Here is a 15,085-nt window from a genome sequence, read left to right as displayed (position 1 = left end):
TAAAGGTGTTTAAAATGGAACACAAAAGAGATAAAAATGGTGTATTTCTTATATACATAGCTGCTTGTTGACAATGACCTTTTAGCATTATTTCTGTTCAATCACCTATTTACTGGGGTCCAATTCATATCTAGCAGAGAGGGGAGATTTTCTAAAGGTAAAGGAAACAATCACTATTTGTTGTTAAAATCACCTGTTGCTTAGCATATATTTAGCATCTACTCTAAGCAAGACATTATACTAGATGTAAAAAATAAAGTGGGAGTAAAAAGAGATATGTTTTTTGTCCTTATAATTTAGTAGAGAAGATAGGTATTAATCAAATAATTTCAGAATTTGGTCTAAAACTAAAACATCCAAATAGTAAGGAAAGGTTTGTGGCCTTATGAAAACAAAAAATTTAAGAGAACTAGAAAAAGCAGTAGGTACATCTTTAAATTTCTTTAAAAAGAAATGGAAAACTACTCTTTGTAATCAATAATAACATTATTACATGTATATTGTATATCAGAGTTTTAGTGGTAACAGTTTTGATAAAATTGTGGGTGAGAATAATTTTCCATTGGTTTAGGGACTTAAATACTTTTGATGTAATAAAAAATCCTTTGAAATAGATTAAATAATTAATGTTAAATATAAAAATTGGACTACTGGAGAAAATCTCCATAGTTTCATGTGATCAAAATCAGTGGAATAAATCCATATGAAAAATTACTATCTCTTTACATCTCATTTTCTTATAATGCTGATTCTTCACCTTGAAAAGTAGGAAAATATTACCTTGGGAACTGGCCAAAATAAAATCTTTATTGAAGATATTAAAAATGGAAGCATTACAATTTATATTATTTTTCATGGATTTATTTTTGTTGAAATTTAGCTTTATGAAGGGCATCCACTAGTTTCACTTTAAATTTATCAGTTTTAATTTGTTACATGAACCATTCATAACAGTTGTTTGAACTACATAGATTGTAAGAAAAAAAAAATCTTCTTTTTGTTTACTACTAGGGATTGAATCCAGGGACACTTACCCACTGATCCACCTCCCTAGTCCCTTTTAGTTTTTATTTTGAGACAGGGTCTCTCTAGTTTGCTTAGGGCCTCACTACGTTGCTGAAGCTGGCTTCAAATCTTTGATCCTTCTTCCTCAACCTCCCAAGTTGCTGGGATTATAAGTGTGTACCACAATACCCTGCCAAGAAATGAAAAACAAAACAAAACAAAAATTTCAAAACAAGAATTTTTAGTGTCATGACATAACCATATTTCCTTTTTTATTTTTCATAAGCAAAACCCAAATCTAACTTTAAAGTTCTTCAACATTAATCGCTTGGCATTTTTTATTCCTAATTACTCTGTTGCATATTATATCTGCTTTCCAGAATATTTAATTCAGTACATCAGCAAGAATTGCCACAACTAAAATGTTTATCTTAAGTGGAATCAAAATGATATTTTAGGGCTGGGGTGGAGCATTTGGTTAGCATGTATAAGGCACTGAGTTTAATTCTCAGCATCATCACCACATATAACCAAAATAAATAAAATTGAAGTCCCTTGACAACTAAACAAAAATGATATTTTAGCTGGGTGTGCTGGTGCATGCCTGTAATCTAAGCAGATTGCGAGGCTAAGGCAGGAGGATTGTGAATTCAAAGCCAGCCTCAGCAATTTAGTGAGGCCCTAAGCATCTCAGCAAGACCCTGTCTTTAAATAAAATATTTTTAAAAAGGGCTGGGGATGTGGCTCAGTGATTAAGCACCTCTGAGTTCAATTCCCTTGTATCTCCCCCAAAATATATTTTGATTAATTTATAAAGTTCTTATTGATTTCTGAAAGACAAGTAAATTACAAATAATGTCAAAGGTTATTCTGAATGGACAGTGCAAATACTGAACATTTTTATCATTGTAGAAAGTTGTTTGTAGTTTCTTCAACTTCATATATATTTCATCAAACTCAATGTATTCTGGAGCTTGTTTTTTTCACTCAGCATTATACTTGTGAGATTTATTTACAATGACATGTGTAGTATATTTTCCTCATATACTGTAATTTATTTATTCAGAACATTTAGTTTCTGTCAATAAATCAATGAATAAATGTATTTATTTATTATTGATTAATTAACAAAGTGTTTAAATGTTAAAATAATGCTGTATTTTTAATGCATTTTTATGTTGTTCCTTTGTACCAAAAGTTTATTTAGGTATGTGTTTGTTGGTTATGATCATTATCAACCTTGAAGGACAAAGCCAAATCATTCCCAAAGTAACAATGCCAATTTAATTAACTGAAACAATTGCTTCAGTTAGTAGTCATATATTTCCTTCCTTATATATTTGCTGGTTCTTAATTTTATTAGATTTTAGTGTAAAAATGTTATTTTGTTTCAATTTGCATTTTACTATTATTTAGTGAGAATGAGCAGAGCAACCTTGCATGCGTTTATTGGACATTTGGATTTCCTTTTCTGCGACTTGGCTACTTACATTGAGTGAGTTTTTTTTTCTTGTTTGTTTAAAATTGTCTTTTATTTAATATAATTTAATGGTCTTTTTTTTTCCTTTATATGTACCTGATTTTCTCCATTTCATTTTTAAATAACTCATCTTTTCCTCAATGGTTTGTATTATCAACTTTCTCATATAACAAATTGCCATACATACATGGGTATGTTTTGGTATTCTGCATGGCTTATTTGCTCATTTTTGTGCCCATTTTATATCATCTAAATTATCAACACTCATAATGAGATGATGGATATTAGGATAAGTCTTCCTACATTGTTCATCTTCTTCAAAAGTTTCCAGTTTTTTAATTTATTGGTTTTAATGTGAATTAAAAAGACATTTAATTAAGTTCTATTAGCCATCATGGGATTTCTTTTGGAATTGAATTTGTAGAGTAATTTTGTGAGAATAGGCATTTTTATATTTTTCTTCTTTCCACATTTTTTATTGGGTCCATGATGATGGGATTTGCTGTTATGTATTTGTACATGCACACAATGTAACAATGTAATTTGGCCAGTATCAGTTTCTAGCACTTCTCCCTTCTTCCCCTCCTCCTAGCCCTTGGTCCCTTTCTTGTGCTGTTCTCCCTTTTATTTTCATGAGATCCCATCCTCCACCTTTCTTTTCCTTTTTTCTCTCTATCTTCCACATTTGAGAGAAAACATATGATACTTGACTTTATGAATTTGGCTTATTTTGCTTAATGTAATTGTCTCCAGTTTCATATATTTTCCTGCAAATGATATAATTTCCTTTTTCTTTATGGCTGAATAAAACTCCATTGCATATATATGCCACATTAATTTTACCCATTAATCCACTGATGGACACCTAGGCTGGTTGAGAATATACAATTTTATGAAACAGTCTTCTCATCCACCAACGTGGTGTATCTTCCTATTCATTTAAGTTTCTGTTTATGCCTGATGGTAAACTTTTATAATTTCTTCCATATTGGTGTTACTCAGATTTTGTGAAATATATTCTTAGGTACATTATGATTTTTTTTAAAATTGTGTATGAGATCTTTTATTACATTTCTATTGGGATGTTGCTTATGAATAATAATGCTATTGATTTTTCTTGTATATTATTATTATTATTATTATTGGTACTGGGGATTGGATACAGAAGAATTTTACTACCAAACTACATCTCCAGCCATTTTTTATTTTTTATTTTGAGACAGGGTCTCACTAATTTGCTTAGGACCTCACTAAGTTGCTAAGGTTGACCTCGAATCTGCAATCTTCCTGATTTAGCTTCCTGAGTTGCTGGGATTATAGGCATACATCACTACACCCAGTTTGCATATCATTCTCATATCCAATAATATTGTTGAGTTGTCATTTGGACAACTTGTAGATTATTCTGGATCTTCTGTGTGATTACATTATCTATAAAAAATGACATTTTTTTTTCAATCCTTATAATACTTTTTATAATTGGTTAAGATTTCCTTTAGTGGGTTGAATAGAAGCAGTAATAACAAATGTTCTAACTTTGTTTCTGACTTTAAAAAGAATGCTTTAAAGTTTTACCATTAAATATCAAATTAAGGAAGTTTTCTTATATTCTTTACTTGCTGTGAGGTTCTTTATAACAGATAATATATGAATGTTGAATTTTTTTCTGTACCCGTGAAAAGATCTTAAGTTTTTTCTCCCTTATATGTTATTGTGGCAAATTATTAATAGATTTTATTTTCTTTTTAACTGGTACATTATTAAAGTTATACCTATTAGTAGGGTAACATGTAATTAATACATGTATACATTGTGTATACAGTTGTAGATTTTTTTTTATTGGGCCTTGTGGGCCTTATGCATGCTAGGTGAGTGCTCTTCTACTGAGCCATTTCCCTAAGAACATTAGTAGATTTTAAAATGTTAATCTATCATTGAGTTCCTGGGAGAAACCTTACTGGATCATGATGTGGTTAAATAGATACATTTAAATATGTGCAAATATATAGACAGGTAGATGTTATAGACCCATACTTTGACTCATTAAATTTGCTCATATTTCATATAGAATTTTTTCCTTCATGTATGTTTGTAAACAAGACTGGTCTATCGTTTTATATAATTGTTGGTAATTTTGAATATTAACATTATACTAGCCTTAAAAAATGAGTTGGATAGCTTTCCCAATCTTTTATTATCTGGAATGTCTTCCTTAAAATAGGGGTTATTTCTTTTTTAAGAGATAAGTGCCTGAGGTTATCAAAATAGGAGTTATCTATTTCTTTGAGTAGGTAATATTTGTCTATAAACAACCACATAAACAAACAAAACAACCACAGCTTGATGTTTTCTTGTGGATAGATTTTTGACTGTTGATTTAATTTCTTTGATGGTCATGAGTGTATTCAGGTTTTCTGTGTTCTTCTTGAGTCAAATTACATTTATACAGGATGTCCCCACAGTATTAGTGTTATTTCAAGTTAAAGTTTAAATGATTTTAAAAATTTAAATGTACAGACTTATACAATTATTTGAAAGTTTAATTATTAATTAATATATTTTTAGCTTCATGGCTTTAAAATAACATTTTTTATTTTTATTTCAGTGTTTGTCATCTGTATTCAGAGGAGACAAAAATTAACATTTAATTTAAATTAAAAATTAGATTGAAAATATCAGACATTTATTTACTGACTTTCTTTGTAGATTTTCCTTTTTTAAAAATTTGTCAAGGAAACTAGCTTCTAGTCTATAAAGTTTCCTACTATGTTTGAAGTTCCTAAGACCACCCTTAGATTGAGTAGTAATTCAATAAATGGACTCACATATAGTCATACTCACAGACAAGACTTATTATAGCAAAGGATATAAAGCAGTAGCAGTTAGAAAAGCCAAACAGAACTATGTCTGGAGGAAACTATTCAGAGCCTCTAAGAAGCTTCTCATGGAGTCACACAGGACAAACTTTATTTCCTCAGGAATACATGTGAAATGTCTGTCAGGAGTGTTCACTACAAGGTTCCTTGCTCATGATGTTTATTGGAGGCTGGTCATATAGGTAATTCCAGATTCTCAGGAGAGTAGGTGTTCAGCTTAAACCACATTGTGTGAACAGTTTAGGCACAGTGAATACTGCAGTTCTGGGAATGGTGAGAACCCTCCTGAAATTCAAATTCACACAGCAGGCTTGCAAATAAATTTTTTTTTAAAAGTGTCTAATTTCAATGTGGGATCATAGATGTTTCACTCGGTGTGTGTGTGTGTGTGTGTGTGTGTGTGTGTGTGTGTTCTTATGTTGAAAATGTTGGTTCCTAGTAAACTTAATAAATAATTTAAGCTTTCTATATTGATATCAGTGTAACAATACCAGTGTCATTACTAACAATGCCATTACTAATTACCTGGAAACAGTTCAAAATATCTTTGCAGTTGTTTTGGTCTTTGCTAAGAATTTATAATCAAACTAACTCTGTAGTCATTTGTAATAATTGCTGAGTTTAAGCTTAGTAACTTGATACATAGTCACTTTATTTCATTTTACTTTCAAATTTTGGGGATAGCTTTTGAAGTTATTTATTCAATTCTATTTTTTCTTAAAAAGTCTAGGTAGTTCACTAATTTAAAAAATCTTTCCAGTGACCCAGATTTTTCTTATTGTTATCCCTTCTATTTTTTTTATTTCTTTCTACATTTATCCTTATTATTTCCTTTTTCTGCAACTTTTTGATTCAATTTATTTTTTTCTCAAGGAGATGTTTAGATCATTGAGTAATTTTTCTAATATAAGCACTTAAATCTATAACATGTTTGTGAAGTGATATGAATCCTTTTTAGAATATTGGTTTTCTCCAGATCAGTCTATAAGCAATGCTTTAGATGTACCCCAACTGTGTTGATATAATGTGTTTCATTTTCATTTAGTCAAAAGTATTTTCCAATTTTTCTTGTGAATTCTTTTTTAAGGTTATTTAGATGTATGTTGCTTAATTTGAAAATAATTTTATTGTTTTTGATTCTTAGTTTTTACTCTGTTGTCACCAGCAAATTTACTTTATATATCAGGTTTTTAAAAATTATTGAGACTTTTTTATGGCTAGTATATAATTTGTTTTGGTGAGTAGTTCCTGTATACTTGAAAAAAAGTGTATCCCCCTATTGCTAATTGTAGTTTTTACAATGTCACAACAAGTTGGTTGACAGTGGTGATAATTTTAGTGATTTTCTGTGTATTTGTTCTACCTGATGATGACAAAAGTATTGTAATCTAGCTATCAATGTATCTGATTTTTACTTTCAGTCTTTTGATTTTATTGTATTTAGAAGCTCTGTTATTAGGCACATACACATTTAATATTATTGCATAATCATTTTTTTAATATATGTCCTTTTTTTGGCCCAGTGATTTTTTTAAAAAAATATTTATTTTTTGGTTGTAGTTAGACACAATACCTTTATTTTACTTATTTATTTTTATGTGGTGCTGAGGATCGATCATACCCAGGGTCTAGCCTATGCTAGGTAAGTGCTCTACTGCTGAGCCACAACCCCAACCCCCTCTTTCTTATTCTTGATGTGTTAAATCCTTTATCACAATGAAGTATTCATTTTGATCCCTGGTAATATTCCTTGGTCTGAAGTCTACCTCATCTGGTAGCAATATAGACTCCAGCTTTCTTTTAGTTAATGTTTACATGGTATATATATTTGTACTTTTTTTACTTATATATATTTGTGTCTTTTATTTAAAGTATATTTTCCCACTGTTTTTTGTTTTCCATCTATTTTTTTAAAGAGAGAGAGAGAGAGAGAGAGAGAGAGAGAGAGAGAGAGAGAAAGAATTTTTTTTAATATTTATTTTTAGTTTTCGGCGGATATAACATCTTTGTATGTGGTGGTGAGGATCGAACCGGGGCTGCACACATGCCAGGCGAGCGCACTACCACTTGAGCCACATCCCTAGCCCGTTTTCCCTCTATTTTAAACTCAGTCTGGCCATCACCAATGTAAATATTGATATGGTTAAGTTTAAGTACATGAGCTTGCTCTTTCTTTTCCTTGTATGTCCTATTTTCTCTTCTGTTGATTTATTAGCTTATATACCTTTGTTTTAGACCCAGTGATTGCTCTGGGGTTTAAAAATGTATATATTTCAGCTGGGAATGGTGGTGCATGCATGTAATATTAGGGCCTCAGGAGGCTGAAGCAAGAGGATTGCAAGTTCAAAGCCAGCCTCAGCAACTTAGTGAGACTTGAAGCAATTTTGTGAAACCCTGTCTCAAAATAAAAATAAATAAATAAATAAAACAGGCTGGGAATGTGGCTCAGTGGTTAAGCATCCCTTGGTTCATTCCCTGGTGTATAAAATATACATCTTAAGCTTATTGCTGTCTACTTTTAAATAATACCACATGACTTTACAGGACAGTGAGAATCTTTTAACAGAGCCATTGTTATACATTTTACTTCTAAATGTTTTATAAGCTCATGAAAGAATAAAGATACATTTTTCCCTTCTCTTGCATACTCAACACAATACTAAGAACTTCACCTCTAGTCATCAAAATGTGTGTGGGTATTCACTACCAAGAAATTCTCTAATGGACACCTGGGTATCCTATAATTTAACTCAATTCTGGCACTGTATTCCTGGAGATAACTTCAAATCCCACAGATTAAGGGCTCATTTCAAAAAACTTATCCCTAACTTCAGATGTCAGTTACAAGTTCCAGGTTGTAACTTACAAGATATAAATATAGGGGTTCCTCTGATCCCATCCTTGGATGTGATTAATTTGCTAATGTGGCTCACTGAACCCAGAAACCACTTTACTTATGTTTACCCATTCATTATAAATGAAATTACAAAGAATACATATTAAAAGCCAGATGGAAGATGCATGGAACAAGGTATCTGGGAAAAATGATGGAGTTTTCATGCCCTTTCAGGGTTCACCAGCTTTTTGAAACTTTCACATGTCTGGGAGCTCTTGGAAACCCATATTTCAGGGATTTTTGTGGAGGCTTTATTATGTAGACATGATTGGTTAAATCATTGGTCATTGGTAAAAAATTCAACTTTCAGCCCCTCTCCCCTTCTGGAGGTTTGGGGTAGGGGTATTGGAACTGAAAGTTCTAACCCTCTAATCACATGGTTGGTTCTCCATACTGTGAAAATCAGATTAAAAGGATGAAAGATTTATTTTGGCTCATGGTTTCAGAGGCTTCAGTCCATGGTTGCTTGGCCCTGTTACCTTTTGTGTGATAAAGTAGAATATCATGGAGAAAGAATTTGTTTTGTTGAAGGAAGCTGCATTGCTGTCAAGGGCATGCTCCCAGTGCCTAGGCCTGAGACATTCTCCTAGTAGGCCTTACCTCTTAAAGGTTCCACCATCTCCCAGTAGTACCACTACAGGCTGGCAACCAAGCCTTCAACATGTGACTTTTGGAGGATGTTTTAGACCAAATAGGAGCACTTGCCAACATTCCTGATCCTGAGGGTATTTAGGAACTTGAGAGTCACCTCATAGAATATCATCCAGGATACTCAAAGATATTTAGAATCTCCATCAGGAACCAGGTCAAGGAGCAAATATTAGAACAAATTCTGGTTCTCTGGAACCAGAAACAGAGATCAAATACATATATTTCATATTATATCATAAAACCCTACAATATATCATAATCCTTTTGCCCTAAATAATCAAGTATCTTTTAATAAGACTAAAAAATAAGAAAAAATGTATTATTTTTACTCACATATTTACATTTCTTGTATTCTTCACTGTTTTGTGTAGAATTACATTTTCCTCTGATATAATTTTTATCTTTCTACTTGAAGAAGTTAACCTTAACATTTTTTATATAGTCAACTCTCCATAGCTGGGGGTTCTACATGCTTAGGTTAAGCGAACCATGGATTAAAAAATTTTTGGAAAAGAATCATGTCTGTGTTGAACATGTACAGGCCTTTATTGCTGTCATTATTCCTGAAACAATATAGTGTAACAATTATTTACATAGCATTTACATTGTATTAGTTTCATAAGTAACCTAGAGCTGATTTAAAGTATGCTGGATGATACGTGCAGGTTATCTTGTGCAATTTTATAAAAGGCACTTGAATATCTGAGGATTTCAGAATACACTGGGATCTTGAAGTCAATCCCCAAGTATATCAAGGAATGACTGTAGAAACAGTCTGATAACATTAATTCTCTCAGTATTTATGTATCTGGAAAGAGTATTTGGCTTTCATTTTTAAAGATATCTTTGTGGGTGTAAAAGTGTGCTTGGTTTGTTTTTTCTTTTAGTGCTTTAAAGAAAATGTTCTATTGTCATGTTTGAGATCAAACTTAGGGCTTTGTGCATGCTAGGCAAGAGCTCTACCACTGAGCTACATCTCAAGCTCATCATCTGGCTCTTTGTTAGAACTCTGTCCTTAGTTTTATTCTCCTGCATAAAATGTCTTTTTCTCTTTCCGTTTTTTTTTTTTTTTAATGTTTTTGGTACTGGAGATTGAGTCCAAGGGCACTTTAGAGTTGAACTACATCCCTTGTCCCTTTTTTATTTTTTATTTTGAGACAAAGTCTTTCAAGTTGCTAAGGCTAGTCTTGAACTTAGGATCCTTCTGTCTTAACCTCCCAAGTTTCTGGGATTATAGACGTGTGCCACTAGGCCTGGCCTTTCTCCTTGTTTTTAAAGCTTTCTATTTCTTGTTTCCAGAAGTTTGATTACATTGTGGTGTGATTTGATGTTTTTATATATTTTCATTACATTATGATGCTATTATTTGGGATATTTTCTTTATATTTATTCTGCTTCAGATTTCTTGAGCTTCTTGAATACCTGATATTTTGGGGGGTGAAATTTAGAAATTTTATGGTGAATATTTTTCTGTTTTCCCTCTTCTTTCTGGGAAAGCAATTACATGTGCTATTAGTCTGGATGGTGTGGTCATACAGGTAACTGAGACTTTCTTAAAATTTTTTAGATCTTTTTTTTTCTTTTGTTTTATTTTTCAGTACTAGGATTGGACCCCAGGCCTCATGCATGCCAGACAGTTATTCTATCACTAAGTCACATCCTATCCCTTTAGATCTTTTCTATAATTATGCTTCCATTTGTATAGTTTCTATTGCAACAAATTTGAATTCATTGATCTTTTCTCCTGACAGTGTTTTTTTCCCTATTGTTTATCTTATCCAATGTAATTTTTATTTCAGAGTTTAATCTTCTCACTTCTTGAGGTGTTTAAAAATATCTTACTTTTTTAAAATTTAGTGTTTTCATATTTGCCAGTGTACACTTGAAAATATTTATGGCAGTTGTTTTAATATCCCTTTCTGCTAATTCTACCATTTCTTTCATATTTCTTCAAGATTCTACTGATTGTTGTTTCTCTGGATTATAGGTCATATTTTCCTACTACTTTGAAATTCTTTTTATGAAATGCAGACATTATAATATATGCATTTTATGTTGTTTGATGATAGATTTGATTATATATCTTTAAAGATTGTTGAACTTCAATATATAGTTAAATTAGTTGTAATTGGATTCATTCCTCATGGTTGCTTGTAAGCTTTGGCAAGGGTTCCAGAGCAGCCTTTAATCTAAAGTTAAGTTAGCCTCATGTGAACTTTTCTGATAAATCACACATTATATATTCGTTCCACTCTGGTAAGTTGGAATTATTCTTAGTTCTGTATGAACTATGGGCATTGTTTAGTATATTGTTTTCTGATATTTTTCCCTCAGCCTTGTAGAGTTTTATTTCATGCACATACAAATTTATCTTTAGCCTAAGATTAGAGGAGATTCTCTGAAGTTCTTTAGAGCTCTCTTTCTGTTCGACTGATTCCTGTCTGGCAATTTCTTCCACAAATCCCATTTGTATCAGCTTTTCCAGAGGCTTGTCTCTGTCTTCTGAGCTCACAGTGACTTTGGGATCTATATAGATACCCCATATTTACTATGTAGCCTTGAAAATGCTTCCAGGTGATAAGCTGGAGCAATCAGAGGGCTCAGCTAGTTTGTTTTTTTTCTTTCAGGAATGACAGTCTTATGCTGCCTGTTATTCAATGTCTAAAAATTTTTATTTCATCTATTTTATCCAATTTTCAATTATTTATGACTGAAAGGCAATTCTCATAGAAATTAATCATTCATAGGTACAAGTCCTTGTCAAATCATTTAAGATTTTTGTTAATGATCTTTTTGTTAATGTTCTTTACAAATTAACAAATTTTTGTTAATGTTCTTTTCTTTAATTTTTTTGTATGTTTGCTGAAAAAACCTATGAATCAACAAATTTATATCCTCTACATGGTAGAATTTATTTGTTCTAAAATATAGTGTATTTCTTAATAGAGACTTTATTCAGCTCACTTTGTAACTGAAGTCAAGAGATGGATGCATTCTATAAGAATGTCAAAATCATTTCTTAAGTTAATATTTAAATGACTTTATATTTGCTCAGTATATATCATATGTTTGGAGAGATTATTCTGAATTGCACTCAAAGGTATGGAAAATCCAATTTAGAATTAAAATATGTTGTAGTCACAATCAAGAAATAACTCCCATATTTTGTATTCACCAAAAACTTAATAGTAGTAAGTTTTCATCAAAAACTTTACTCTTGGAAACTGTTAACTAGACTTAGTCCTTTTAATATGGTTGCCAGGTTGTCAGTGCTGCATTAATAAAAACTCAGATTTCCAATTTGTTCATATCTTGTTATTAAAATAGAATTATTAGTAATTCTTTCTTAACTCAAAGTAATTTTAGAAGACTTGGTCTATCATCTTCCTGAAATGCTTGCTAGGTAATCACAGCGAAGTGATAGACACTGTTGGATGATAACTTTTTAGTGGTTTGAAACCATATAGATCAGATTTTCAAATTGTTTTAAGAATATTAATGTCCTGCAATGAGTTAAATGTTTCTTTAAAAAAGAGTTCCATTATAAACATAAAAGTTCTGAGAAATCTTACAGTAAAGAACCCTGAGTTCCCTCATTTTTAATTAGGGCATTATAATTGTACATGGTGGTGGGAATTTACATATGTGTCCATGTACACAATATAGCAATATAATTTTGCCAGTATAATTTTCCACTATTTTCCCTTTCCTTTCTCTCCTCCCTCCCCCAGGTTCCTTTTCTCCACTTTACTAATCTCTCTTTGATTTTGTGAGATCAAGTATTGTGATACTCCCAGTATTGATCTTCTTGCTCAGTAGTGCTTTGGCTATTTTGGATAATTTATTCTTCCATATGAATTTTATAACTGTTTATCTAGGACTGTGAAGAATATTATTGATATTTTATTGGAAATTTCATTTAATCTGTGTAACACTTTTGGTAATATGGCCATTTTGATAATATTAATACTGCCTATCCAGGAATATGAGAGGTCTTTCTATCTTCTAAGGCCTTCTTTAATTTCTTTCTTCAATGTTCTATAGTTTTCATTGTACAGGTCTTTAACTGCCTTGCTGATTTATTCCAAAATATTTTATTTAATTTATTTAATTTTTTGAGGTTATTGTGAGTGGGATAATTTTCCTGAATTTTTTCTCAGTAGATTCATTATTTGAGTATAGGAAAGCTACTGATTTTTGCATATTCCTCTTGTTTTCTGTGTCTATTGGGATGAGCATATGCCACAGTCTGGCTGCAGCAAAATAACCTGGGGGTGACGAACAACTTGTGTAGATTGATACAGCAGGAGTAGGAGCCGTTTATTGTAGGACAACAGAGGTATTTATACATTCCACACAGCTTATCTTAATTAACATAAACTAGATACAGCAGTCAACCAATAAGGAATCTTCATACTTAATGGCTCACTGGCTCCACCTCACAAACCACTCTCCCTGGCAAAATGCCAGGCGCCATCCAGACTTGTTTACAGACTCTAACATTTGCCAGGCGCCATCTTGACTTGTTTACAGACTCTAACAAACATATGATTCTTGTCCTTAATTCTATTTGTGTGGTGAATTACATTTATTGATTTGCATATGCTTAATAAACCTTGCATCCCTAGGATGAAACCCACTTTCATAGTGTACTATTTTCTACTGATTTTGGAATTAGTTTGTTCTTGATTTCATAGGGCTTTGAGGTATAACACTAGATCATTTGGAATTTCTGAGTGTGTGAGTGTGCGTGTGTGTGTGTGTTTGTGTGTGTGTGTTTAAATGTAGATGCCCAATGCTTTAAACTTTCCTTTTAGAACTGACTTCATACTGTGCCAGAGATTTCGATATGGTATATCTTTGTTCTCTTTTGTTTCTAAGAATTTTTTGATTTCTCCCCTGATTTCTTCTATGACCCATTCAAAAGTGTGTTATTTAATTTTCATATATTAAAATGGTTTCTGGTTTTTTATCTATGAAAATGGTTTCTCTTTTTATCTTATTATTTATTTCTATTTCATTCCACTATGATCTGGGATAGGATGTAAAGAATTATTTATATTTTTTTTTGTATTTGCTAAAACTTGCTTTGTGTTCTAAAATGTGGTCTATTTTAAAGAAGGTTCTATGTGTAGGTGAGAAGAAAACGGATTCAGTTGTTAATGAATGAAATATTTTAGAGCTATCTGTTAGATCCATTTGATTAACAGTATTTTTTTTAAATGAGTTTCTACTTAGTTTATGTCTGGATGACCTCATTATTTGTGAGAGGAGAAGTGCATTGAAATTACCTAGTATTATTGTGTTGAAATCACCTAGTATTTTTGATTATTTTCTATTGAGTAGGGTTTGTTTTATGTACATAGCTGTACCATCATTTGTGCAAAAATACAATCCTTGTATCTTGATATTGAATGACTCCACTAACCAATTTGAAGTGACATCCTTTGTCTCTTCTGATTAATTTTGGCTTGAAGTCTACTTTGTCATGTATGAGACTAGCTACCCGGGTTTTTTTTTGGCTACCATTTGCATGGTATATCTTTTTCCATCCTTTCACCTTAAGTCTGTGGATGCTTTTGACTGTAAGGTGAATCTCTCTAAATACAATATATGGTTGACTCTTGTTTTTCAATCTATTCTGCTAGTCTTTTTGACTGGAGAGTTTAGGCCATTTACATATGGTATTATTATGAAGAGATGATTTTTATTTCTGCCATTTTTATTTATTTCTAATGCTTAATTCAGACTTGATTCTACTTTAATTGAATATTCTTCTAGTAAGATTAATTCATACTCTGGCTCTGATATTTATTTTCCATTTCTTCTGTGTGTAATATTTCATTAAGTGTTTTATAGTCTGGCTTAGTGATTATGAATTCTTTTAGTTCTTGCTTATTGTAGAAAGTTTTTATCTCACCTTCAATTCTGAAGGATAGTTTAACTGGATAAAGCAATCTTGGTTGGCACCTAGTATTTCTCAGGGCTTAGTATATACTATTCTAGGTCCCCCTAGCATTTAGGGTCTGAGCTGAGAAATCAGAAGTCTAATTGGCTCACTTCTAAATGCGATCTGCTGTTTTCTCTTGTGAGTTTTAAAATTCTATTCTTGTTTTGTACATTAGACATTTTTATTATAATTGTCTTGGGGACCTCTTCTTTGATTTTGTCTATTTG

Source organism: Callospermophilus lateralis, unplaced genomic scaffold (genome assembly GCF_048772815.1).
Source record: "Callospermophilus lateralis isolate mCalLat2 unplaced genomic scaffold, mCalLat2.hap1 Scaffold_129, whole genome shotgun sequence".
Classification (NCBI taxonomy): Eukaryota; Metazoa; Chordata; class Mammalia; order Rodentia; family Sciuridae; genus Callospermophilus; species Callospermophilus lateralis.
Note: the sequence above shows the minus strand (reverse complement) of the source record.